This window comes from Ovis canadensis, chromosome 6, assembly GCF_042477335.2.
Source record: "Ovis canadensis isolate MfBH-ARS-UI-01 breed Bighorn chromosome 6, ARS-UI_OviCan_v2, whole genome shotgun sequence".
In the NCBI taxonomy this organism is placed as follows: domain Eukaryota; kingdom Metazoa; phylum Chordata; class Mammalia; order Artiodactyla; family Bovidae; genus Ovis; species Ovis canadensis.
The window spans coordinates 5,139,646-5,167,045 of record NC_091250.1 but is presented as its reverse complement, the minus strand read 5'-3'; positions in this window follow the sequence as shown (position 1 = coordinate 5,167,045).

Sequence of the window (27,400 nt, the reverse complement as noted above, 5' to 3'; positions counted from 1 at the left end):
CTCATGGGGACTGGCCTTTCCTGAGGCCACCAGAGCGGGTCCCTGAGGTCCCCGTCGTAAGTCGAGAGCACCTGCCGCAACTCGAGAAAATTCAGGAGGTTTTGCCCTCCAGGCGAGATGAGGCCCATTTCCAAAGAGGCTTCTCGAGGCTAATCACATCTAACCACTGGAACTTACAAAGTGTCCTTCACACCCTTGCTGCAACTCAAGAAGTTCCCCGACATACCCGTCTCCACTGGAGAGGAAGCACGTGGGTCCCACACACATCCAGGGGAGCCCCGTTTCCGCCTCCTAGCTCGACATGAGGGATCCTTTCCCTGTTTCGTAGGGAAAGAATTCCCGGCGTTCCCATCGCATCTCAAGAGGAGGCGCTCTCCACAGGAAAGGCGAGAGGAACTCCAGGGTCGTGCCACCATTCCAAGAGTCCCCCAGATGTGTCAGTCCATTCAAGAGGACCTGTTTTCCCTTCACTGCCTTGACGTTCAAGCCGAGGATCGACTCCCACCACGTGTGCACGTGGGACAGCCCTGTGGGAAAGCCTCGTGGGAAAGCCTCGTGGGAAAGACTCGAGGGAAAACCATAGATCCTTTGATCCACGCGGCGGACTGCGTGACACTGCTGCTACCGCTCTGGAGGAAAGCGCAAGTGCATGCCCGCATTCGAGACGAGGACTGACTCCCCTGGGGAGACTCCAGAAGTACCCCAAGATCCATGTCAGCACTGGAGAGGAATCCTCAGGTTCCGGCCCCGACTCCACAAAAGGTCTTAGGCCCCGGCATCGACGGGAGAGGAATGCCGAGAGGCCCCCGAGGAACTCGCATGGGGACTGGCCTTTCCTGAGGCCACCAGAGCGGGTCCCTGAGGTCCCCATCGTAAGTCGAGAGCACCTGCCGTAACTCGAGAAAATCCAGGAGCTTTTGCCCTCCAGGCGAGATGAGGCCCATTTCCGCTGAGGCTTCTCGAGGCTAATCACATCTAACCGCTGGAACTTCCAAAGGGTCCTTCACACCATTGCTGCAACTCAAGCAGTTCCGCGACATACCCGTCTCCACACGAGAGGAAGCACGTGGGGTCCCGCACACATCCAGGGGAGCCCCGTTTCCGCCTCCTAGCTCGAGATGAGGGATCCTTTCCCTGTTTCGTAGGGAAAGAATTCCCGGCGTTCCCGTCGCATCTCAAGAGGTGGCGCTCTCCACAGGAAAGGCGAGAGGAACTCCAGGGTCGTGGCACCATTCCAAGAGACCCCCAGATGTGTCAGTCCATTCCAGAGGAACCTGTTTTCCCTGCACTGCCTTGACGTTCAAGCCGAGGATCGACTCCCACCACGTGTGCACGTGGGACAGCCCTGTGGGAAAGCCTCGTGGGAAAGCCTCGTGGGAAAGACTCGAGGGAAAACCATAGATCCTTTGATGCACGCGGCGGACTGCGTGACACTGCTGCTACCGCTCTGGAGGAAAGCGCAAGTGCATGCCCGCATTCGAGACGAGGACTGACTCCCCTGGGGAGACTCCAGAAGTACCCCAAGATCCATGTCAGCACTGGAGAGGAATCCTCAGGTTCCGGCCCCGACTCCACACAAGGTCTTAGGCCCCGGCATCGACGGGAGAGGAATCCCGAGAGGCCCCCGAGGAACTCGCATGGGGACTGGCATTTCCTGAGGTCACCAGAGCGGGTCCCCGAGGTCCCCGTCGTAAGTCGAGAGCACATGCCGCAAGTCGAGAAAATCCAGGAGGTTTTGCCCTCCAGGCGAGATGAGGCCCATTTCCGCTGAGGCTTCTCGAGGCTAATCACATCTAACCACTGGAACTTCCAAAGGGTCCTTCACACCCTTGCTGCAACTCAAGAAATTCCCCGACATACCCGTCTCCACTCGAGAGGAAGCACGTGGGGTCCCGCACACATCCAGGGGAGCCCCGTTTCCGCCTCCTAGCTCGAGATGAGGGATCCTTTCCCTGTTTCGTAGGGAAAGAATTCCCGGCGTTCCCGTCGCATCTCAAGAGGAGGGGCTCTCCACAGGAGAGGCGAGAGGAACTCCAGGGTCGTGCCACCATTCCAAGAGACGCCCTGATGTGTCAGTCCATTCCAGAGGAACCTGTTTTCCCTGCACTGCCTTGACGTTCAAGCCGAGGATCGACTCCCACCACGTGTGCACGTGGGACAGCCCTGTGGGAAAGCCTCGTGGGAAAGCCTCGTGGGAAAGACTCGAGGGAAAACCATAGATCCTTTGATCCACGCGGCGGACTGCGTAACACTGCTGCTACCGCTCTAGAGGAAAGCGCAAGTGCATGCCCGCATTCGAGACGAGGACTGACTCCCCTGGGGAGACTCCAGAAGTACCCCAAGATCCATGTCAGCACTGGAGAGGAATCCTCAGGTTCCGGCCCCGACTCCACAAAAGGTCTTAGGCCCCGGCATCGACGGGAGAGGAATCCCGAGAGGCCCCCGAGGAATTCTCATGGGGACTGGCCTTTCCTGAGGCCACCAGAGCGGGTCCCTGAGGTCCCCGTCGTAAGTCGAGAGCACCTGCCGCAACTCGAGAAAATGCAGGAGGTTTTGCCCTCCAGGCGAGATGAGGCCCATTTCCGCTGAGGCTTCTCGAGGCTAATCACGTCTAACCACTGGAACTTCCAAAGGGTCCTTCACACCCTTGCTGCAACTCAAGAAGTTCCCCGACATACCCGTCTCCACTCGAGAGGAAGCACGTGGGGTCCCGCACACATCCAGGGGAGCCCCGTTTCCGCCTCCTAGCTCGAGATGAGGGATCCTTTCCCTGTTTCGTAGGGAAAGAATTCCCGGCGTTCCCGTCGCACCTCAAGAGGAGGCGCTCTCCACAGGAAAGGCGAGAGGAACTCCAGGGTCGTGCCACCATTCCAAGAGTCCCCCAGATGTGTCAGTCCATTCCAGAGGAACCTGTTTTCCCTGCACTGCCTTGACGTTCAAGCCGAGGATCCACTCCCACCACGTGTTCACGTGGGACAGCCCTGTGGGAAAGCCTCGTGGGAAAGCCTCGTGGGAAAGACTCGAGGGAAAACCATAGATCCTTTGATCCACGCGGCGGACTGCGTGACACTGCTGCTACCGCTCTGGAGGAAAGCGCAAGTGCATGCCCGCATTCGAGACGAGGACTGACTCCCCTGGGGAGACTCCGGAAGTACCCCAAGATCCATGTCAGCACTGGAGAGGAATCCTCAGGTTCCGGCCCCGACTCCACACAAGGTCTTAGGCCCCGGCATCGACGGGAGAGGAATCCCGAGAGGCCCCCGAGGAACTCGCATGGGGACTGGCCTATCTTGAGGCCACCAGAGCGGGTCCCTGAGGTCCCCATCGTAAGTCGAGAGCACCTGCCGCAACTCTAGAAAATCCAGGAGGTTTTGCCCTCCAGGCGAGATGAGGCCCATTTCCGCTGAGGCTTCTCGAGGCCAAAGACATCTAACCACTGGAACTTCCAAAGGGTCCTTCACACCCTTGCTGCAACTCAAGAAGTTCCCCGACATACCCGTCTCCACTCGAGAGGAAGTACGTGGGGTCCCGCAAACATCCATGGGAGCCCCATTTCCGCCTCCTAGCTCGAGATGAGGGATCCTTTCCCTGTTTCGTAGGGAAAGAATTCCCGGCGTTCCCGTCGCATCTCAAGAGGAGGCGCTCTCCACAGGAAAGGCGAGAGGAACTCCAGGGTCGTGCCACCATTCCAAGAGTCCCCCAGATGTGTCAGTCCATTCCAGAGGAACCTGTTTTCCCTGCACTGCCTTGACGTTCAAGCCGAGGATCGAGTCACACCACGTGTGCACGTGAGACAGCCCTGTGGAAAGCCTCGTTGGAAAGCCTCGTGGGAAAGACTCGAGGGAAAACCATAGATCCTTTGATCCACGCGGCGGACTGCGTGACACTGCTGCTACCGCTCTGGAGGAAAGCGCAAGTGCATGCCCGCATTCGAGACGAGGACTGACTCCCCTGGGGAGACTCCAGAAGTACCCCAAGATCCATGTCAGCACTGGAGAGGAATCCTCAGGTTCCGGCCCCGACTCCACACAAGGTCTTAGGCCCCGGCATCGACGGGAGAGGAATCCCGAGAGGCCCCCGAGGAACTCGCATGGGGACTGGCCTTTCCTGAGGCCACCAGAGCGGGTCCCTGACGTCCCCGTCGTAAGTCGAGTGCACCTGCCGCAACTCGAGAAAATCCAGGAGGTTTTGCCCTCCAGGCGAGATGAGGCCCATTTCCGCTGAGGCTTCTCGAGGCTAATCACGTCTAACCACTGGAACTTCCAAAGGGTGCTTCACACCCTTGCTGCAACTCAAGATGTTCCCAGACATACCCGTCTCCACTCGAGAGGAAGCACGTGGGGTCCCGCACACATCCAGGGGAGTCCCGTTTCCGCCTCCTAGCTCGAGATGAGGGATCCTTTCCCTGTTTCGTAGGGAAAGAATTCCCGGCGTTCCCGTCCCATCTCAAGAGGAGGCGCTCTCCACAGGAAAGGCGAGAGGAACTCCAGGGTCGTGCCACCATTCCAAGAGTCCCCCAGATGTGTCAGTCCATTCCAGAGGAACCTGTTTTCCCTGCACTGCCTTGACGTTCAAGCCGAGGATCGACTCCCACCACGTGTGCACGTGGGACAGCCCTGTGGGAAAGCCTCGTGGGAAAGCCTCGTGGGAAAGACTCGAGGGAAAACCATAGATCCTTTGATCCAAGCGGCGGACTGCGTGACACTGCTGCTACCGCTCTGGAGGAAAGCGCAAGTGCATGCCCGCATTCGAGACGAGGACTGACTCCCCTGGGGAGACTCCAGAAGTACCCCAAGATCCATGTCAGCACTGGAGAGGAATCCTCAGGTTCCGGCCCCGACTCCACACAAGGTCTTAGGCCTCGGACTCGACGGGAGAGGAATGCCGAGAGGCCCCCGAGGAACTCGCATGGGGACTGGCATTTCCTGAGGCCACCAGAGCGGGTCCCTGAGGTCCCCATCGTAAGTCGAGAGCACCTGCCGCAACTCGAGAAAATCCAGGAGGTTTTGCCTTCCAGGCGAGATGAGGCCCATTTCCGCTGAGGCTTCTCGAGGCGAATCACATCTAACCACTGGAACTTCCAAAGGGTCCTTCACACCCTTGCTGCAACTCAAGCAGTTCCGCGACATACCCGTCTCCACTCGAGAGGAAGAACGTGGGGTCCCGCACACATCCAGGGGAGCCCCGTTTCCGCCTCCTAGCTCGAGATGAGGGATCCTTTCCCTGTTTCGTAGGGAAAGAATTCCCGGCGTTCCCGTAGCATCTCAAGAGGAGGCGCTCTCCACAGGAAATGCGAGAGGAACTCCAGGGTCGTGCCACCATTCCAAGAGTCCCCCAGATGTGTCAGTCCATTCCAGAGGAACCTGTTTTCCCTGCACTGCCTAGACGTTCAAGCCGAGGATCGACTCCCACCACGTGTGCACGTGGGACAGCCCTGTGGGAAAGCCTCGTGGGAAAGCCTCGTGGGAAAGACTCGAGGGAAAACCATAGATCCTTTGATCCACACGGTGGACTGCGTGACACTGCTGCTACCGCTCTGGAGGAAAGCGCAAGTGCATGCCCGCATTCGAGACGAGGACTGACTCCCCTGGGGAGACTCCAGAAGTACCCCAAGATCCATGTCAGCACTGGAGAGGAATCCTCAGGTTCCGGCCCCGACTCCACAGAAGGTCTTAGGCCCCGGCATCGACGGGAGAGGAATGCCGAGAGGCCCCCGAGGAACTCGCATGGGGACTGGCCTATCTTGAGGCCACCAGAGCGGGTCCCTGAGGTCCCCATCGTAAGTCGAGAGCACCTGCCGCAACTCTAGAAAATCCAGGAGGTTTTGCCCTCCAGGCGAGATGAGGCCCATTTCCGCTGAGGCTTCTCGAGGCCAAAGACATCTAACCACTGGAACTTCCAAAGGGTCCTTCACACCCTTGCTGCAACTCAAGAAGTTCCCCGACATACCCGTCTCCACTCGAGAGGAAGTACGTGGGGTCCCGCAAACATCCATGGGAGCCCCATTTCCGCCTCCTAGCTCGAGATGAGGGATCCTTTCCCTGTTTCGTAGGGAAAGAATTCCCGGCGTTCCCGTCGCATCTCAAGAGGAGGCGCTCTCCACAGGAAAGGCGAGAGGAACTCCAGGGTCGTGCCACCATTCCAAGAGTCCCCCAGATGTGTCAGTCCATTCCAGAGGAACCTGTTTTCCCTGCACTGCCTTGACGTTCAAGCCGAGGATCGAGTCACACCACGTGTGCACGTGAGACAGCCCTGTGGAAAGCCTCGTTGGAAAGCCTCGTGGGAAAGACTCGAGGGAAAACCATAGATCCTTTGATCCACGCGGCGGACTGCGTGACACTGCTGCTACCGCTCTGGAGGAAAGCGCAAGTGCATGCCCGCATTCGAGACGAGGACTGACTCCCCTGGGGAGACTCCAGAAGTACCCCAAGATCCATGTCAGCACTGGAGAGGAATCCTCAGGTTCCGGCCCCGACTCCACACAAGGTCTTAGGCCCCGGCATCGACGGGAGAGGAATCCCGAGAGGCCCCCGAGGAACTCGCATGGGGACTGGCCTTTCCTGAGGCCACCAGAGCGGGTCCCTGACGTCCCCGTCGTAAGTCGAGTGCACCTGCCGCAACTCGAGAAAATCCAGGAGGTTTTGCCCTCCAGGCGAGATGAGGCCCATTTCCGCTGAGGCTTCTCGAGGCTAATCACGTCTAACCACTGGAACTTCCAAAGGGTGCTTCACACCCTTGCTGCAACTCAAGATGTTCCCAGACATACCCGTCTCCACTCGAGAGGAAGCACGTGGGGTCCCGCACACATCCAGGGGAGCCCCGTTTCCGCCTCCTAGCTCGAGATGAGGGATCCTTTCCCTGTTTCGTAGGGAAAGAATTCCCGGCGTTCCCGTCGCATCTCAAGAGGAGGCGCTCTCCACAGGAAAGGCGAGAGGAACTCCAGGGTCGTGCCACCATTCCAAGAGTCCCCCAGATGTGTCAGTCCATTCCAGAGGAACCTGTTTTCCCTGCACTGCCTTGACGTTCAAGCCGAGGATCGACTCCCACCACGTGTGCACGTGGGACAGCCCTGTGGGAAAGCCTCGTGGGAAAGCCTCGTGGGAAAGACTCGAGGGAAAACCATAGATCCTTTGATCCAAGCGGCGGACTGCGTGACACTGCTGCTACCGCTCTGGAGGAAAGCGCAAGTGCATGCCCGCATTCGAGACGAGGACTGACTCCCCTGGGGAGACTCCAGAAGTACCCCAAGATCCATGTCAGCACTGGAGAGGAATCCTCAGGTTCCGGCCCCGACTCCACACAAGGTCTTAGGCCTCGGACTCGACGGGAGAGGAATGCCGAGAGGCCCCCGAGGAACTCGCATGGGGACTGGCATTTCCTGAGGCCACCAGAGCGGGTCCCTGAGGTCCCCATCGTAAGTCGAGAGCACCTGCCGCAACTCGAGAAAATCCAGGAGGTTTTGCCTTCCAGGCGAGATGAGGCCCATTTCCGCTGAGGCTTCTCGAGGCTAATCACATCTAACCACTGGAACTTCCAAAGGGTCCTTCACACCCTTGCTGCAACTCAAGCAGTTCCGCGACATACCCGTCTCCACTCGAGAGGAAGTACGTGGGGTCCCGCACACATCCAGGGGAGCCCCGTTTCCGCCTCCTAGCTCGAGATGAGGGATCCTTTCCCTGTTTCGTAGGGAAAGAATTCCCGGCGTTCCCGTAGCATCTCAAGAGGAGGCGCTCTCCACAGGAAATGCGAGAGGAACTCCAGGGTCGTGCCACCATTCCAAGAGTCCCCCAGATGTGTCAGTCCATTCCAGAGGAACCTGTTTTCCCTGCACTGCCTAGACGTTCAAGCCGAGGATCGACTCCCACCACGTGTGCACGTGGGACAGCCCTGTGGGAAAGCCTCGTGGGAAAGCCTCGTGGGAAAGACTCGAGGGAAAACCATAGATCCTTTGATCCACACGGTGGACTGCGTGACACTGCTGCTACCGCTCTGGAGGAAAGCGCAAGTGCATGCCCGCATTCGAGACGAGGACTGACTCCCCTGGGGAGACTCCAGAAGTACCCCAAGATCCATGTCAGCACTGGAGAGGAATCCTCAGGTTCCGGCCCCGACTCCACAGAAGGTCTTAGGCCCCGGCATCGACGGGAGAGGAATGCCGAGAGGCCCCCGAGGAACTCGCATGGGGACTGCCTTTCCTGAGGCCACCAGAGCGGGTCCCTGAGGTCCCCGTCGTAAGTCGAGAGCACCTGCCGCAACTCGAGAAAATCCAGGAGGTTTTGCCCTCCAGGCGAGATGAGGCCCATTTCCGCTGAGGCTTCTCGAGGCTAATCACGTCTAACCACTGGAACTTCCAAAGGGTCCTTCACACCCTTGCTGCAACTCAAGAAGTTCCCCGACATACCCGTCTCCACTCGAGAGGAAGCACGTGGGGTCCCGCACACATCCAGGGGAGCCCCGTTTCCGCCTCCTAGCTCGAGATGAGTGATCCTTTCCCTGTTTCTTAGGGAAAGAATTCCCGGCGTTCCCGTCGCATCTCAAGTGGAGGCGCTCTCCACAGGAAAGGCGAGAGGAACTCCAGGGTCGCGCCACCATTCCAAGAGTCCCCCAGATGTGTCAGTCCATTCCAGAGGAACCTGTTTTCCCTGCACTGCCTTGACGTTCAAGCCGAGGATCCACTCCCACCACGTGTGCACGTGGGACAGCCCTGTGGGAAAGCCTCGTGGGAAAGCCTCGTGGGAAAGACTCGAGGGAAAACCATAGATCCTTTGATCCACGCGGCGGACTGCGTGACACTGCTGCTACCGCTCTGGAGGAAAGCGCAAGTGCATGCCCGCATTCGAGACGAGGACGGACTCCCCTGGGGAGACTCCATAAGTACCCCAAGATCCATGCAAGCACTGGAGAGGAATCCTCAGGTTCCGGCCCCGACTCCACACAAGGTCTTAGGCCCCGGCATCGACGGGAGAGGAATGCCGAGAGGCCCCCGAGGAACTCGCATGGGGACTGGCCTTTCCTGAGGCCACCAGAGCGGGTCCCTGAGGTCCCCATCGTAAGTCGAGAGCACCTGCCGCAACTCGAGAAAATCCAGGAGGTTTTGCCTTCCAGGCGAGATGAGGCCCATTTCCGCTGAGGCTTCTCGAGGCCAAAGACATCTAACCACTGGAACTTCCAAAGGGTCCTTCACACCCTTGCTGCAACTCAAGAAGTTCCCCGACATACCCGTCTCCACTCGAGAGGAAGTACGTGGGGTCCCGCAAACATCCATGGGAGCCCCATTTCCGCCTCCTAGCTCGAGATGAGGGATCCTTTCCCTGTTTCGTAGGGAAAGAATTCCCGGCGTTCCCGTCGCATCTCAAGAGGAGGCGCTCTCCACAGGAAAGGCGAGAGGAACTCCAGGGTCGTGCCACCATTCCAAGAGTCCCCCAGATGTGTCAGTCCATTCCAGAGGAACCTGTTTTCCCTGCACTGCCTTGACGTTCAAGCCGAGGATCGAGTCACACCACGTGTGCACGTGAGACAGCCCTGTGGAAAGCCTCGTTGGAAAGCCTCGTGGGAAAGACTCGAGGGAAAACCATAGATCCTTTGATCCACGCGGCGGACTGCGTGACACTGCTGCTACCGCTCTGGAGGAAAGCGCAAGTGCATGCCCGCATTCGAGACGAGGACTGACTCCCCTGGGGAGACTCCAGAAATACCCCAAGATCCATGTCAGCACTGGAGAGGAATCCTCAGGTTCCGGCCCCGACTCCACACAAGGTCTTAGGCCCCGGCATCGACGGGAGAGGAATCCCGAGAGGCCCCCGAGGAACTCGCATGGGGACTGGCCTTTCCTGAGGTCACCAGAGCGGGTCCCTGAAGTCCCCGTCGTAAGTCGAGAGCACCTGCCGCAACTCGAGAAAATCCAGGAGATTTTGCCCTCCAGGCGAGATGAAGTCCATTTCCGCTGAGGCTTCTCGAGGCTAATCACATCTAACCACTTGAACTTCCAAAGGGTCCTTCACACCCTTGCTGCAACTCTAGGAGTTCCCTGACATACCCGTCTCCACTCGAGAGGAAGCACGAGGGTCCCCCACACATCCAGGGTAGCCCCGTTTCCGCCTCCTAGCTCGAGATGAGGGATCCTATCCCTGTTTCGTAGGAAAGAATTCCCGGCATTCCCGTCGCATCTCAAGAGGAGGCGCTCTCCACAGGAAAGGCGAGAGGAACTCCAGGGTCGTGCCACCATTCCAAGAGACCCCAAGATGTGTCAGACCATTTCAGAGGAACCTGTTTTCCCTGCACTGCCTTGACGTTCAAGCCGAGGATCGAGTCACACCACGTGTGCACGTGAGACAGCCCTGTGGAAAGCCTCGTTGGAAAGCCTCGTGGGAAAGACTCGAGGGAAAACCATAGATCCTTTGATCCACGCGGCGGACTGCGTGACACTGCTGCTACCGCTCTGGAGGAAAGCGCAAGTGCATGCCCGCATTCGAGACGAGGACTGACTCCCCTGGGGAGACTCCAGAAGTACCCCAAGATCCATGTCAGCACTGGAGAGGAATCCTCAGGTTCCGGCCCCGACTCCACACAAGGTCTTAGGCCCCGGCATCGACGGGAGACGAATCCCGAGAGGCCCCCGAGGAACTCGCATGGGGACTGGCCTTTCCTGAGGTCACCAGAGCGGGTCCCTGTGGTCCCCGTCGTAAGTCGAGAGCACCTGCCGCAACTCGAGAAAATCCAGGAGATTTTGCCCTCCAGGCGAGATGAAGTCCATTTACGCTGAGGCTTCTCGAGGCTAATCACATCTAACCACTTGAACTTCCAAAGGGTCCTTCACACCCTTGCTGCAACTCTAGAAGTTCCCTGACATACCCGTCTCCACTCGAGAGGAAGCACGAGGGTCCCCCACACATCCAGGGTAGCCCCGTTTCCGCCTCCTAGCTCGAGATGAGGGATCCTATCCCTGTTTCGTAGGAAAGAATTCCCGGCATTCCCGTCGCATCTCAAGAGGAGGCGCTCTCCACAGGAAAGGCGAGAGGAACTCCAGGGTCGTGCCACCATTCCAAGAGTCCCCCAGATGTGTCAGTCCATTCCAGAGGAACCTGTTTTCCCTGCACTGCCTTGAGGTTCAAGCCGAGGATCGACTCCCACCACGTGTGCACGTGGGACAGCCCTGTAGGAAAGCCTCGTGGGAAAGCCTCGTGGGAAAGACTCGAGGGAAAACCATAGATCCTTTGATCCACGCGGCGGACTCCGTGACACTGCTGCTACCGCTCTGGAGGAAAGCGCAAGTGCATGCCCGCATTCGAGACGAGGACTGACTCCCCTGGGGAGACTCCAGAAGTACCCCAAGATCCATGTCAGCACTGGAGAGGAATTCTCAGGTTCCGGCCCCGACTCCACACAAGGTCTTAGGCCCCGGCATCGACGGGAGAGGAATCCCGAGTGGCCCCCGAGGAACTCGCAAGGGGACTGGCCTTTCCTGAGGCCACCAGAGCGGGTCCCTGAGGTCCCCGTCGTAAGTCGAGAGCACCTGCCGCAACTCGAGAAAATCCAGGAGGTTTTGCCCTCCAGGCGAGATGAGGCCCATTTCCAAAGAGGCTTCTCGAGGCTAATCACATCTAACCACTGGAACTTCCAAAGTGTCCTTCACACCCTTGCTGCAACTCAAGAAGTTCCCCGACATACCCGTCTCCACTCGAGAGGAAGCACGTGGGTCCCGCACACATCCAGGGGAGCCCCGTTTCCGCCTCCTAGCTCGAGATGAGGGATCCTTTCCCTGTTTCGTAGGGAAAGAATTCCCGGCGTTCCCGTCGCATCTCAAGAGGAGGCGCTCTCCACAGGAAAGACGAGAGGAACTCCAGGGTCGTGCCACCATTCCAAGAGTCCCCCAGATGTGTCAGTCCATTCAAGAGGAACCTATTTTTCCTTCACTGCCTTGACGTTCAAGCTGAGGATCGACTCCCACCACGTGTGCACGTGGGACAGCCCTGTGGGAAAGCCTCGTGGGAAAGCCTCGTGGGAAAGACTCGAGGGAAAACCATAGATCCTTTGATCCACGCGGCGGACTGCGTGACACTGCTGCTACCGCTCTGGAGGAAAGCGCAAGTGCATGCCCGCATTCGAGACGAGGACTGACTCCCCTGGGGAGACTCCAGAAGTACCCCAAGATCCATGTCAGCACTGGAGAGGAAACCTCAGGTTCCGGCCCCGACTCCACACAAGGTCTTAGGCCCTGGCATTGACGGGAGAGGAATCCCGAGAGGCCCCCGAGGAACTCGCATGGGGACTGGCCTTTTCTGAGGCCACCAGAGCGGGTCCCTGAGGTCCCCGTCGTAAGTCGAGAGCCCCTGCCACAACTCGAGAAAATCCAGGAGGTTTCGCCCTCCAGGCGAGATGAGGCCCATTTCCGCTGAGGCTTCTCGAGGCCAATCACATCTAACCACTGGAACTTCCAAACGGTCCTTCACACCCTTGCTGCAACTCAAGCAGTTCTGCGACATACCCGTCTCCACTCGAGAGGAAGCACGTGGTGTCCCGCACACATCCAGGGGAGCCCCGTTTCCGCCTCCTAGCTCGAGATGAGTGATCCTTTCCCTGTTTCTTGGGAAAGAATTCCCGGCGTTCCCGTCGCATCTCAAGAGGAGGCGCTCTCCACAGGAAAGGCGAGAGGAACTCCAGGGTCGTGACACCATTCCAAGAGTCCCCCAGATGTGTCAGTCCATTCCAGAGGAACCTGTTTTCCCTGCACTGCCTTGACGTTCAAGCCGAGGATCGACTCCCACCACGTGTGCACGTGGGACAGCCCAGTGGGAAAGCCTCGTGGGAAAGCCTCGTGGGAAAGTCTCGAGGGAAAACCATAGATCCTTTGATCCACGCGGCGGACTGCGTGACACTGCTGCTACCGCTCTGGAGGAAAGCGCAAGTGCATGCCCGCATTCGAGACGAGGACTGACTCCCCTGGGGAGACTCCAGAAGTACCCCAAGATCCATGTCAGCACTGGAGAGGAATCCTCAGGTTCCGGCCCCGACTCCACACAAGGTCTTAGGCCGCGGCATCGACGGGAGAAGAATCCCGAGAGGCCCCCGAGGAACTCGCATGGGGACTGGCCTTTCCTGAGGCCACCAGAGCGTGTCCCTGGGGTACCCGTCGTAAGTCGAGTGCACCTGCTGCAACTCGAGAAAATCCAGGAGGTTTTGCCCTCCAGGCGAGATGAGGTCCATTTCCGCTGAGGCTTCTCGAGGCCAATCACATCTAACCACTGGAACTTCCAAAGGGTCCTTCACACCCTTGCTGCAACTCAAGAAGTTCCCCCACATACCCGTCTGCATTCGAGATGAAGCACGTGGTGTCCCGCACACATCCAGGGGAGCCCCGTTTCCGCCTCCTAGCTCGAGATGAGGGATCCTTTCCCTGTTTCGTAGGGAAAGAATTCCCGGTGTTCCCGTCGCATCACAAGAGGAGGCGCTCTCCACAGGAAAGGCGAGAGGAACTCCAGGGTCGTGACACCATTCCAAGAGTCCCCCAGATGTGTCAGTCCATTCAAGAGGAACCTGTTTTCCCTGCACAGCCTTGACGTTCAAGCCGAGGAACGACTCCCACCACGTGTGCTCGTGGGACAGCCCTGTGGGAAAGCCTCGTGGGAAAGCCTCGTGTGAAAGACTCGAGGGAAAACCATAGATCCTTTGATCCACGCGGCGGACTGCGTGACACTGCTGCTACCGCTCTGGAGGAAAGCGCAAGTGCATGCCCGCATTCGAGACGAGGACTGACTCCCCTGGGGAGACTCCAGAAGTACCCCAAGATCCATGTCAGCACTGGAGAGGAATCCTCAGGTTCCGGCCCCGACTCCACACAAGGTCTTAGGCCCCGGCATCGACGGGAGAGGAATGCCGAGAGGCCCCCGAGGAACTCGCATGGGGACTGGCCTTTCCTGAGGCCACCAGAGCGGGTCCCTGAGGTCCGCGTCGTAAGTCGAGAGCACCTGCCGCAACTCGAGAAAATCCAGGAGGTTTTGCCCTCCAGGCGAGATGAGGCCCATTTCCGATGAGGCTTCTCCAGGCTAATCACATCTAACCACTGGAACTTCCAAAGGGTCCTTCACACCCTTGCTGCAGCTCACGCAGTTCCGGGACATACCCGTCTCCACTCGAGAGGAAGCACGTGGGGTCCCGCACACATCGAGGGGAGCCCGGTTTCCGCCTCCTAGCTCGAGATGAGGGATCCTTTCCCTGTTTCGTAGGGAAAGAATTCCCAGCGTTCCCGTCGCATCTCAAGAGTAGGCGCTCTCCACAGGAAAGGCAAGAGGAACTCCAGGGTCGTGCCACCATTCCAAGAGTCCCCCAGATGTGTCAGTCCATTCCAGAGGAACCTGTTTTCCCTGCACTGCCTTGACGTTCAAGCCGAGGATCGACTCCCACCACGTGTGCACGTGGGACAGCCCTGTGGGAAAGCCTCGTGGGAAAGCCTCGTGGGAAAGACTCGAGGGAAAACCATAGATCCTTTGATGCACGCGGCGGACTGCTTGACACTGCTGCTACCGCTCTGGAGTAAAGCGCAAGTGCATGCCCGCATTCGAGACGAGGACTGACTCCCCTGGGGAGACTCCAGAAGTACCCCAAGATCCATGTCAGCACTGGAGAGGAATCCTCAGGTTCCGGCCCCGACTCCACACAAGGTCTTAGGCCGCGGCATCGACGGGAGAAGAATCCCGAGAGGCCCCCGAGGAACTCGCATGGGGACTGGCCTTTCCTGAGGCCACCAGAGCGGGTCCCTGAGGTCCCCGTCATAAGTCGAGAGCACCTTCCGCAACTCGAGAAAATCCAGGAGGTTTTGCCCTCCAGGCGAGATGAGGCCCATTTCCAAAGAGGCTTCTCGAGGCTAATCACATCTAACCACTGGAACTTCCAAAGGGTCCTTCACACCCTTGCTGCAACTCAAGAAGTTCCCCGACATACCCGTCTCCACTCGAGAGGAAGCACGTGGGTCCCGCACACATCAAGGGGAGCCCCGTTTCCGCCTCCTAGCTCGAGATGAGGGATCCTTGCCCTGTTTCGTAGGGAAAGAATTCCCGGCGTTCCCGTCGCATCTCAAGAGGAGGCGCTCTCCACAGGAAAGGCGAGAGGAACTCCAGGGTCATGCCACCATTCCAAGAGTCCCCCAGATGTGTCAGTCCATTCCAGAGGAACCTGTTTTCCCTGCACTGCCTTGACGTTCAAGCCCAGGATCGACTCCCACCACGTGTGCTCGTGGGACAGCCCTGTGGGAAAGCTTCATGGGAAAGCCTCGTGGGAAAGACTCGACGGAAACCATAGATCCTTTGATCCACGCGGCGGACTGCGTGACACTGCTGCTACCGCTCTGGAGGAAAGCGCAAGTGCATGCCCGCATTCGAGACGAGGACGACTCCCCTTGGGAGACTCCAGAAGTACCCCAAGATCCATGTCAGCACTGGAGAGGAATCCTCAGGTTCCGGCCCCGACTCCACACAAGGTCTTAGGCCCCGGCATCGACGGGAGAGGAATCCCGAGAGGCCCCCGAGGAACTCGCATGGGGCCTGGCCTTTCCTGAGGCCACCAGAGCGGGTCCCTGAGGACCCCGTCGTAAGTCGAGAGCACCTGCCGCAACTCGAGAAAATCCAGGAGGTTTTGCCCTACAGGCGAGTTGAGGCCCATTTCCGCTGAGGCTTCTCGAGGCTGATCACATCTAACCACTCGAACTTCCAAAGGGTGCTTCACACCCTTGCTGCAACTCAAGCAGTTCCGCGACATACCCGTCTCCACTCGAGAGGAAGCACGTGGGGTCCCGCACACATCAAGGGGAGCCCGGTTTCCGCCTCCTAGCTCGAGATGAGGGATTCTTTCCCTGTTTCGCAGGGAAAGAATTCCCGGCGTTCCCGTCGCATCTCAAGAGGAGGCGCTCTCCACAGGAAAGGCGAGAGGAACTCCAGGGTCGTGGCACAATTCCAAGAGTCCCCCAGATGTGTCAGTCCATTCCAGAGGAACCTGTTTTCCCTGCACTGCCTTGACGTTCAAGCCGAGGATCGACTCCCACCACGTGTGCACGTGGGACAGCCCTGTGGGAAAGCCTCGTGGGAAAGCCTCGTGGGAAAGACTCGAGGGAAAACCATAGATCCTTTGATCCACGCGGCGGACTGCGTGACAATGCTGCTACCGCTCTGGAGGAAAGCGCAAGTGCATGACCGCATTCGAGACGAGGACTGACTCCCCTGGGGAGACTCCAGAAGTACCCCAAGATCCATGTGAGCACTGGAGAGGAATCCTCAGGTTCCGGCCCCGACTCCACACAAGGTCTTAGGCCCCGGCATCGACGGGAGAGGAATGCCGAGAGGCCCCTGAGGAACTCGCATGGGCACTGGCCTTTCCTGAGGCCACCAGAGCGGGTCCCTGAGGTCCCCGTCGTAAGTCGAGAGCACCTGCCGCAACTCGAGAAAATCCAGGAGGTTTTGCCCTCCAGGCGAGATGAGGCCCATTTCCGCTGAGGCTTCTCGAGGCCAAAGATATCTAACCACTGGAACTTCCAAAGGGTCCTTCACACCCTTGCTGCAACTCAAGAAGTTCCCCGACATACCTGTCTCCACTCGAGAGGAAGCACGTGGGGTCCCGCACACATCCAGGGGAGCCCCGTTTCTGCCTCCAAGCTCGAAATGAGGGATCCTTTCCCTGTTTCGTAGGGAAAGAATTCCGGCGTTCCCGTCGCATCTCAAGAGGAGGCGCTCTGCACAGGAAAGGCGAGAGGAACTCCAGGGTCGTGCCACCATTCCAAGAGTCCCCCAGATGTGTCAGTCCATTCCAGAGGAACCTGTTTTCCCTGCACTGCCTTGACGTTCAAGCCGAGGATCGACTCCCACCACGTGTGCACGTGGGACAGCCCTGTGGGAAAGCCTCGTGGGAAAGCCTCGTGGGAAAGACTCGAGGGAAAACCATAGATCCTTTGATGCACGCGGCGGACTGCGTGACACTGCTGCTACCGCTCTGGAGGAAAGCGCAAGTGCATGCCCGCATTCGAGACGAGGACTGACTCCCCTGGGGAGACTCCAGATGTACCCCAAGATGCATGTCAGCACTGGAGAGGAATCCTCAGGTTCCGGCCCCGACTCCACACAAGGTCTTAGGCCCCAGCATCGACGGGAGAGGAATCCCGAGAGGACCCGAGGAACTCGCATGGGGACTGGCCTTTCCTGAGGCCACCAGATCGGGTCTCTGAGGTCCCCGTCGTAAGTCGAGAGCACCTGCCGCAACTCGAGAAAATCCAGGAGGTTTTGGCCTCCAGGCGAGATGAGGCCCATTTCCGCTGAGTCTTCTCGAGGCTAATCACATCTAACCACTGGAACTTCCAAAGGGTCCTTCACACCCTTGCTGCAACTCAAGAAGGTCCCCGACATACCTGTCTCCACTCGAGAGGAAGCACGTGGGGTCCCGCACACATCCAGGGGAGCCCCGTTTATGCCTCCAAGCTCGAAATGAGGGATCCTTTCCCTGTTTCGTAGGGAAAGAATTCCGGCGTTCCCGTCGCATCTCAAGAGGAGGCGCTCTCCACAGGAAAGGCGAGAGGAACTCCAGGGTCGTGCCACCATTCCAAGAGTCCCCCAGATGTGTCAGTCCATTCCAGAGGAACCTGTTTTCCCTGCACTGCCTTGACGTTCAAGCCGAGGATCGACTCCCACCACGTGTGCACGTGGGACAGCCCTGTGGGAAAGCCTCGTGGGAAAGCCTCGTGGGAAAGACTCGAGGGAAAACCATAGATCCTTTGATCCACGCGGCGGACTGCGTGACACTGCTGCTACCACTCTGGAGGAAAGCGCAAGTGCATGCCCGCATTCGAGACGAGGACTGACTCCCCTGGGGAGACTCCAGAAGTACCCCAAGATCCATGTCAGCACTGGAGAGGAATCCTCAGGTTCCGGCCCCGACTCCACACAAGGTCTTAGGCCCCGGCATCGACGGGAGAGGAATCCCGAGAGGCCCCCGAGGAACTCGCATGGGGACTGGCCTTTCCTGAGGCCAAAAGAGCGGGTCCCTGAGGTCCCCATCGTAAGTCGAGAGCACCTGCCGCAACTCGAGAAAATCCAGGAGGTTTTGCCCTCCAGGCGAGATGAGGCCCATTTCCGCTGAGGCTTCTCGAGGCTAATCACGTCTAACCACTGGAACTTCCAAAGGGTCCTTCACACCCTTGCTGCAACTCAAGAAGTTCCCCGACATACCCGTCTCCACTCGAGAGGAAGCACGTGGGGTCCCGCACACATCCAGGGGAGCCCCGTTTCCGCCTCCTAGCTCGAGATGAGGGATCCTTTCCCTGTTTCGTAGGGAAAGAATTCCGGCGTTCCCGTCGCATCTCAAGAGGAGGCGCTCTCCACAGGAAAGGCGAGAGGAACTCCAGGGTCGTGCCACCATTCCAAGAGTCCCCCAGATGTGTCAGTCCATTCCAGAGGAACCTGTTTTCCCTGCACTGCCTTGACGTTCAAGCCGAGGATCGACTCCCACCACGTGTGCACGTGGGACAGCCCTGTGGGAAAGCCTCGTGGGAAAGCCTCGTGGGAACGACTCGAGGGAAAACCATAGATCCTTTGATCCACGCGGCGGACTGCGTGACACTGCTGCTACCGCTCTGGAGGAAAGCGCAAGTGCATGCCCGCATTCGAGACGAGGACTGACTCCCCTGGGGAGACTCCAGAAGTACCCCAAGATCCATGTCAGCACTGGAGAGGAATCCTCAGGTTCCGGCCCCGACTCCACACAAGGTCTTAGGCCCCGGCATCGACGGGAGAGGAATCCCGAGAGGCCCCCGAGGAACTCGCATGGGGACTGGCCTTTCCTGAGGCCACCAGAGCGGTTCCCTGAGGTCCCCGTCGTAAGTCGAGAGCACCTGCTGCAACTCGAGAAAATCCAGGAGGTTTTGCCCTCCAGGCGAGATGAGGCCCATTTCCGCTGAGGCTTCTCGAGGCCAATCACATCTAACCACTGGAACTTCCAAAGGGTCCTTCACACGCTTGCTGCAACTCAAGAAGTTCCCCGACATACCCATCTCCACTCCAGAGGAAGCACGTGGTGTCCCGCCCACATCCAGGGGAGCCCCGTTTCCGCCTCCTAGCTCGAGATGAGGGATCCTTTCCCTGTTTCGTAGGGAAAGAATTCCCGGCGTTCCCGTCGCATCTCAAGAGGAGGTGCTCTCCACAGGAAAGGCGAGAGGAACTCCAGGGTCGTGACACCATTCCAAGAGTCCCCCAGATGTGTCAGTCCATTCCAGAGGAACCTGTTTTCCCTGCACTGCCTTGACGTTCAAGCCGAGGATCGAGTCACGCCACGTGTGCACGTGGGACAGCCCTGTGGGAAAGCCTCGTGGGAAAGCCTCGTGGGAAAGACTCGACGGAAAACATAGATCCTTTGATCCACGCGGCGGACTGCGTGACACTGCTGCTACCGCTCTGGAGGAAAGCGCAAGTGCATGCCCGCATTCGAGACGAGGACTGACTCCCCTGGGGAGACTCCAGAAGTACCCCAAGATCCATGTCAGCACTGGAGAGGAATCCTCAGGTTCCGGCCCCGACTCCACACAAGGTCTTAGGCCCCGGCATCGACGGGAGAGGAATCCCGAGAGGCCCCCGAGGAACTCGCATGGGGACTGGCCTTTCCTGAGGCCACCGGAGCGGGTCCCTGAAGTCCCCGTCGTAAGTCGAGAGCACCTGCCGCAACTAGAGAAAATCCAGGAGGTTTTGCCCTCCAGGCGAGATGAGGCCCATTTCCGCTGAGGCTTCTCGAGGCCAATCACATCTAACCACTGGAACTTCCAAAGGGTCCTTCACACCCTTGCTGCAACTCAAGAAGTTCCCCGACATACCCGTCTGCACTCCAGAGGAAGCACGTGGGGTCCCGCACACATCCAGGGGAGCCCCGTTTCCGCCTCCTAGCTCGAGATGAGGGATCCTTTCCCTGTTTCGTAGGGAAAGAATTCCCGGCGTTCCCCTCGCATCTCAAGAGGAGGCGCTCTCCACAGGAAAGGCGAGAGGAACTCCAGGGTCATGCCACCATTCCAAGAGTCCCCCAGATGTGTCAGTCCATTCCAGAGGAACCTGTTTTCCCTGCACTGCCTTGACGTTCAAGCCGTGGATCGACTCCCACCACGTGTGCACGTGGGACAGCCCTGTGGGAAAGCCTCGTGGGAAAGCCACGTGGGAAAGACTCGAGGGAAAACCATAGATCCTTTGATCCATGCGGCGGACTGCGTGACACTGCTGCTACCGCTCTGGAGGAAAGCGCAAGTGCATGCCCGCATTCGAGACGAGGACTGACTCCCCTGGGGAGACTCCAGAAATACCCCAAGATCCATGTCAGCACTGGAGAGGAATCCTCAGGTTCCGGCCCCGACTCCACACAAGGTCTTAGGCCCCGGCATCGACGGGAGAGGAATCCCTAGAGGCCCCCGAGGAACTCGCTTGGGGACTGGCCTTTCCTGAGGCCACCAGAGCGGGTCCCTGAGGTCCCCGTCGTAAGTCGAGAGCACCTGCCGCAACTCGAGAAAATCCAGGAGGTTTTGCCCTCCAGGCGAGATGAGGCCCATTTCCGCTGAGGCTTCTCGAGGCGAATCACGTCTAACCACTGGAACTTCCAAAGGGTCCTTCACACCCTTGCTGCAACTCAAGAAGTTCTTCGACATACCCGTCTCCACTCGAGAGGAAGCACGTGGGTCCCGCACACATCCAGGGGAGCCCCGTTTCCGCCTCCTAGCTCGAGATGAGGGATCCTTTCCCTGTTTCGTAGGGAAAGAATTCCCGGCGTTCCCGTCGCATCTCAAGAGGAGGCGCTCTCCACAGGAAAGGCGAGAGGAACTCCAGGGTCGTGCCACGAATCCAAGAGTCCCCCAGATGTGTCAGTCCATTCCAGAGGAACCTGTTTTCCCTGCACTGCCTTGACGTTCAAGCCGAGGATCGATTCCCACCACGTGTGCACGTGGGACAGCCCTGTGGGAAAGCCTCGTGGGAAAGCCTCGTGGGAAAGACTCGAGGGAAAACCATAGATCCTTTGATCCACGCGGCGGACTGCGTGACACTGCTGCTACCGCTCTGGAGGAAAGCGCAAGTGCATGCCCGCATTCGAGACGAGGACTGACTCCCCTGGGGAGACTCCAGAAGTACCCCAAGATCCATGTCAGCACTGGAGAGGAATCCTCAGGTTCCGGCCCCGACTCCACACAAGGTCTTAGGCCCCGGCATCGACGGGAGAGGAATCCCGAGAGGCCCCCGAGGAACTCGCATGGGGACTGGCCTTTCCTGAGGCCACCAGAGCGGGTCCCTGAAGTCCCCGTCGTAAGTCGAGAGCACCTGCCGCAACTAGAGAAAATCCAGGAGGTTTTGCCCTCCAGGCGAGATGAGGCCCATTTCCGCTGAGGCTTCTCGAGGCCAATCACATCTAACCACTGGAACTTCCAAAGGGTCCTTCACACCCTTGCTGCAACTCAAGAAGTTCCCCGACATACCCGTCTCCACTCCAGAGGAAGCACGTGGGGTCCCGCACACATCCAGGGGAGCCCCGTTTCCGCCTCCTAGCTCGAGATGAGGGATCCTTTTCCTGTTTCGTAGGGAAAGAATTCCCGGCGTTCCCGTCGCATCTCAAGAGGAGGCGCTCTCCACAGGAAAGGCGAGAGGAACTCCAGGGTCGTGCCACCATTCCAAGAGACGCCCAGATGTGTCAGTCCAACCAGAGGAACCTGTTTTCCCTGCACTGCCTTGACGTTCAAGCCGAGGATCGACTCCCACCACGTGTGCACGTGGGACAGCCCTGTGGGAAAGCCTCGTGGGAAAGCCTCCTGGGAAAGACTCGTGGGAAAACCATAGATCCTTTGATCCACGCGGCGGATTGCGTGACACTGCTGCTACTGCTCTGGAGGAAAGCGCAAGTGCATGCCCGCATTCGAGACGAGGACTGACTCCCCTGCGGAGACTCCAGAAGTACCCCAAGATCCATGTCAGCACTGGAGAGGAATCCTCAGGTTCCGGCCCCGACTCCACACAAGGTCTTAGGCCCCGGCATCGACGGGAGAGGAATCCCGAGAGGCCCCCGAGGAACTCGCATGGGGACTGGCCTTTCCTGAGGCCACCAGAGCGGGTCCCTGAGGTCCCCGTCGTAAGACGAGAGCACCTGCCGCAACTCGAGAAAATCCAGGAGGTTTTGCCCTCCAGGCGAGATGAGGCCCATTTCCGCTGAGGCTTCTCGAGGCTAATCACGTCTAACCACTGGAACTTCCAAAGGGTCCTTCACAACCTTGCTGCAACTCAAGAAGTTCCCCGACATACCCGTCTCCACTCGAGAGGAAGCACGTGGGGTCCCGCACACATCCAGGGGAGCCCCGTTTCCGCCTCCTAGCTCGAGATGAGGGATCCTTTCCCTGTTTCGTAGGGAAAGAATTCCCGGCGTTCCCGTCGCATCTCAAGAGGAGGCGCTCTCCACTGGAAAGGCGAGAGGAACTCCAGGGTCGTGCCACCATTCCAAGAGTCCCCCAGATGTGTCAGTCCATTCCAGAGGAACCTGTTTTCCCTGCACTGCCTTGACGTTCAAGCCGAGGATCCACTCCCACCACGTGTGCACGTGGGACAGCCCTGTGGGAAAGCCTCGTGGGAAAGCCTCGTGGGAAAGACTCGAAGGAAAACCATAGATCCTTTGATCCACGCAGCGGACTGCGTGACACTGCTGCTACCGCTGTGGAGGATAGCGCAAGTGCATGCCCGCATTCGAGACGAGGACTGACTCCCCTGGGGAGACTCCAGAAGTACCCCAAGATCCATGTCAGCACTGGAGAGGAATCCTCAGGTTCCGGCCCCGACTCCACACAAGGTCTTAGGCCCCGGCATCGACGGGAGAGGAATCCCGAGAGGCCCCCGAGGAACTCGCATGGGGACTGGCCTTTCCTGAGGCCACCAGAGCGGGTCCCTGAGGTCCCCGTCGTAAGTCGAGAGCACCTGCCGCAACTCGAGAAAATCCAGGAGGTTTTGCCCTCCAGGCGAGATGAGGCCCATTTCCGCTGAGGCTTCTCGAGGCTAATCACGTCTAACCACTGGAACTTCCAAAGGGTCCTTCACACCCTTGCTGCAACTCAAGAAGTTCCCCGACATACCCGTCTCCACTCGAGAGGAAGCACGTGGGGTCCCGCACACATCCAGGGGAGCCCCGTTTCCGCCTCCTAGCTCGAGATGAGGGATCCTTTCCCTGTTTCGTAGGGAAAGAATTCCCGGCGTTCCCGTCGCATCTCAAGAGGAGGCGCTCTCCACAGGAAAGGCGAGAGGAACTCCAGGGTCGTGACACCATTTCAAGAGTCCCCCAGATGTGTCAGTCCATTCCAGAGGAACCTGTTTTCCCTGCACTGCCTTGACGTTCAAGCCGAGGATCGACTCCCACCACGTGTGCACGTGGGACAGCCCTGTGGGAAAGCCTCGTGGGAAAGACTCGAGGGAAAACCATAGATCCTTTGATCCACGCGGCGGACTGCGTGACACTGCTGCTACCGCTCTGGAGGAAAGCGCAAGTGCATGCCCGCATTCGAGACGAGGACTGACTCCACTGGGGAGACTCCAGAAGTACCCCAAGATCCATGTCAGCACTGGAGAGGAATCCTCAGGTTCCGGCCCCGACTCCACACAAGGTCTTAGTCCCCGGAATCGACGGGAGAGGAATGCCTAGAGGCCCCCGAGGAACTCGCATGGGGACTGGCCTTTCCTGAGGCCACCAGAGCGGGTCCCTGAGATCCCCATCGTAAGTCGAGAGCACCTGCCGCAACTCGAGAAAATCCAGGAGGTTTTGCCCTCCAGGCGAGATGAGGCCCATTTCCGCTGAGGCTTCTCGAGGCTAATCACGTCTAACCACTGGAACTTCCAAAGGGTCCTTCACACCCTTGCTGCAACTCAAGAAGTTCCCCGACATACCCGTCTCCACTCGAGAGGAAGCACGTGGGGTCACGCACACATCCAGGGGAGCCCCGTTTCCGCCTCCTAGCTCGAGATGAGGGATCCTTTCCCTGTTTCCTAGGGAAAGAATTCCCGGCGTTCCCGTCGCATCTCAAGAGGTGGCGCTCTCCACAGGAAAGGCGAGAGGAACTCCAGGGTCGTGCCACCATTCCAAGAGTCCCCCAGATGTGTCAGTCCATTCCAGAGGAACCTGTTTTCCCTGCACTGCCTTGACGTTCAAGCCAAGGATCCACTCCCACCACTTGTGCACGTGGGACAGCCCTGTGGGAAAGCCTCGGGGGAAAGCCTCGTGGGAAAGACTCGAGGGAAAACCATAGATCCTTTGATCCACGCGGCGGACTGCGTGACACTGCTGCTACCGCTCTGGAGGAAAGCGCAAGTGCATGCCCGCATTCGAGACGAGGACTGACTCCCCTGGGGAGACTCCCGAAGTACCCCAAGATCCATGTCAGCACTGGAGAGGAATCCTCAGGTTTCGGCCCCGACTCCGCACAAGGTCTTAGGCCCCGGCATCGACGGGAGAGGAATGCCGAGAGGCCCCCGAGGAACTCGCATGGGGACTGGCCTTTCCTGAGGCCACCAGAGCGGGTCCCTGAGGTCCCCGTCGTAAGTCGAGAGCACCTGCCGCAACTCGAGAAAATCCAGGAGGTTTTGCCCTCCAGGCGAGATGAGGCCCATTTCCGCTGAGGCTTCTCGAGGCTAATCACGTCTAACCACTGGAACTTCCAAAGGGTCCTTCACACCCTTGCTGCAACCCAAGAAGTTCCCCGACATACCCGTCTTCACTCGAGAGGAAGCACGTGGGGTCCCGCACACATCCAGGGGAGCCCCGTTTCCGCCTCCTAGCTCGAGATGAGGGATCCTTTCCCTGTTTCGTAGGGAAAGAATTCCCGGCGTTCCCGTCGCATCTCAAGAGGAGGCGCTCTCCACAGGAAAGGCGAGAGGAACTCCAGGGTCGTGCCACCATTCCAAGAGTCCCCCAGATGTGTCAGTCCATTCCAGAGGAACCTGTTTTCCCTGCACTGCCTTGACGTTCAAGCCGAGGATCGACTCCCACCACGTGTGCACGTGGGACAGCCCTGTGGGAAAGCCTCGTGGGTAAGCCTCGTGGGAAAGACTCGAGGGAAAACCATAGATCCTTTGATCCACGCGGCGGACTGCGTGACACTGCTGCTACCGCTCTGGAGGAAAGCGCAAGTGCATGCCCGCATTCGAGACGAGGACTGACTCCCCTGGGGAGACTCCAGAAGTACCCCAAGATCCATGTCAGCACTGGAGAGGAATCCTCAGGTTCCGGCCCCGACTCCACACAAGGTCTTAGGCCCCGGCATCGACGGGAGAGGAATCCCGAGAGGCCCCCGAGGAACTCGCATGGGGACTGGCCTTTCCTGAGGCCACCAGAGCGGGTCCCTGAGGTCCCCGTCGTAAGTCGAGAGCACCTGCCGCAACTCGAGAAAATCCAGGAGGTTTTGCCCTCCAGGTGAGATGAGGCCCATTTCCGCTGAGGCTTCTCGAGGCTAATCACGTCTAACCACTGGAACTTCCAAAGGGTCCTTCACACCCTTGCTGCAACTCAAGAAGTTCCCTGACATACCCGTCTCCACTCGAGAGGAAGCACGTGGGGTCCAGCACACATCCAGGGGAGCCCCGTTTCCGCCTCCTAGCTCGAGATGAGGGATCCTTTCCCTGTTTCGTAGGGAAAGAATTCCCTACGTTCCCGTCGCATCTCAAGAGGAGGCGCTCTCCACAGGAAAGGCGAGAGGAACTCCAGGGTCGTGCCACCATTCCAAGAGACCCCCAGATGTGTCAGTCCATTCCAGAGGAACCTGTTTTCCCTGCACTGCCTTGACGTTCAAGCCGAGGATCCACTCCCACCACGTGTGCACGTGGGACAGCCCTGTGGGAAAGCCTCGTGGGAAAGCCTCGTGGGAAAGACTCGAGGGAAAACCATAGATCCTTTGATCCACGCGGCGGACTGCGTGACACTGCTGCTACCGCTCTGGAGGAAAGCGCAAGTGCATGCCCGCATTCGAGACGAGGACTGACTCCCCTGGGGAGACTCCAGAAGTACCCCAAGATCCATGTCAGCACTGGAGAGGAATCCTCAGGTTCCGGCCCCGACTCCACACAAGGTCTTAGGCCCCGGCATCGACGGGAGAGGAATCCCGAGAGGCCCCCGAGGAACTCGCATGGGGACTGGCCTTTCCTGAGGCCACCAGAGCGGGTCCCTGAGGTCCCCGTCGTAAGTCGAGAGCACCTGCCGCAACTCGAGAAAATCCAGGAGGTTTTGCCCTCCAGGCGAGATGAGGCCCATTTCCGCTGAGGCTTCTCGAGGCTAATCACGTCTAACCACTGGAACTTCCAAAGGGTCCTTCACACCCTTGCTGCAACTCAAGAAGTTCCCCGACATACCCGTCTCCACTCGAGAGGAAGCACGTGGGGTCCCGCACACATCCAGGGGAGCCCCGTTTCCGCCTCCTAGCTCGAGATGAGGGATCCTTTCCCTGTTTCGTAGGGAAAGAATTCCCGGCGTTCCCGTCGCATCTCAAGAGGAGGCGCTCTCCACAGGAAAGGCGAGAGGAACTCCAGGGTCGTGACACCATTTCAAGAGTCCCCCAGATGTGTCAGTCCATTCCAGAGGAACCTGTTTTCCCTGCACTGCCTTGACGTTCAAGCCGAGGATCGACTCCCACCACGTGTGCACGTGGGACAGCCCTGTGGGAAAGCCTCGTGGGAAAGCCTCGTGGGAAAGACTCGAGGGAAAACCATAGATCCTTTGATCCACGCGGCGGACTGCGTGACACTGCTGCTACCGCTCTGGAGGAAAGCGCAAGTGCATGCCCGCATTCGAGACGAGGACTGACTCCACTGGGGAGACTCCAGAAGTACCCCAAGATCCATGTCAGCACTGGAGAGGAATCCTCAGGTTCCGGCCCCGACTCCACACAAGGTCTTAGTCCCCGGCATCGACGGGAGAGGAATGCCGAGAGGCCCCCGAGGAACTCGCATGGGGACTGGCCTTTCCTGAGGCCACCAGAGCGGGTCCCTGAGGTCCCCGTCGTAAGTCGAGAGCACCTGCCGCAACTCGAGAAAATCCAGGAGGTTTTGCCCTCCAGGCGAGATGAGGCCCATTTCCGCTGAGGCTTCTCGAGGCTAATCACATCTAACCACTGGAACTTCCAAAGGGTCCTTCACACCCTTGCTGCAACTCAAGCAGTTCCGCGACATACCCGTCTCCACTCGAGAGGAAGCACGTGGGGTCCCGCACACATCCAGGGGAGCCCCGTTTCCGCCTCCTAGCTCGAGATGAGGGATCCTTTCCCTGTTTCGTAGGGAAAGAATTCCCGGCGTTCCCGTCGCATCTCAAGAGGAGGCGCTCTCCACAGGAAAGGCGAGAGGAACTCCAGGGTCGTGCCACCATTCCAAGAGTCCCCCAGATGTGTCAG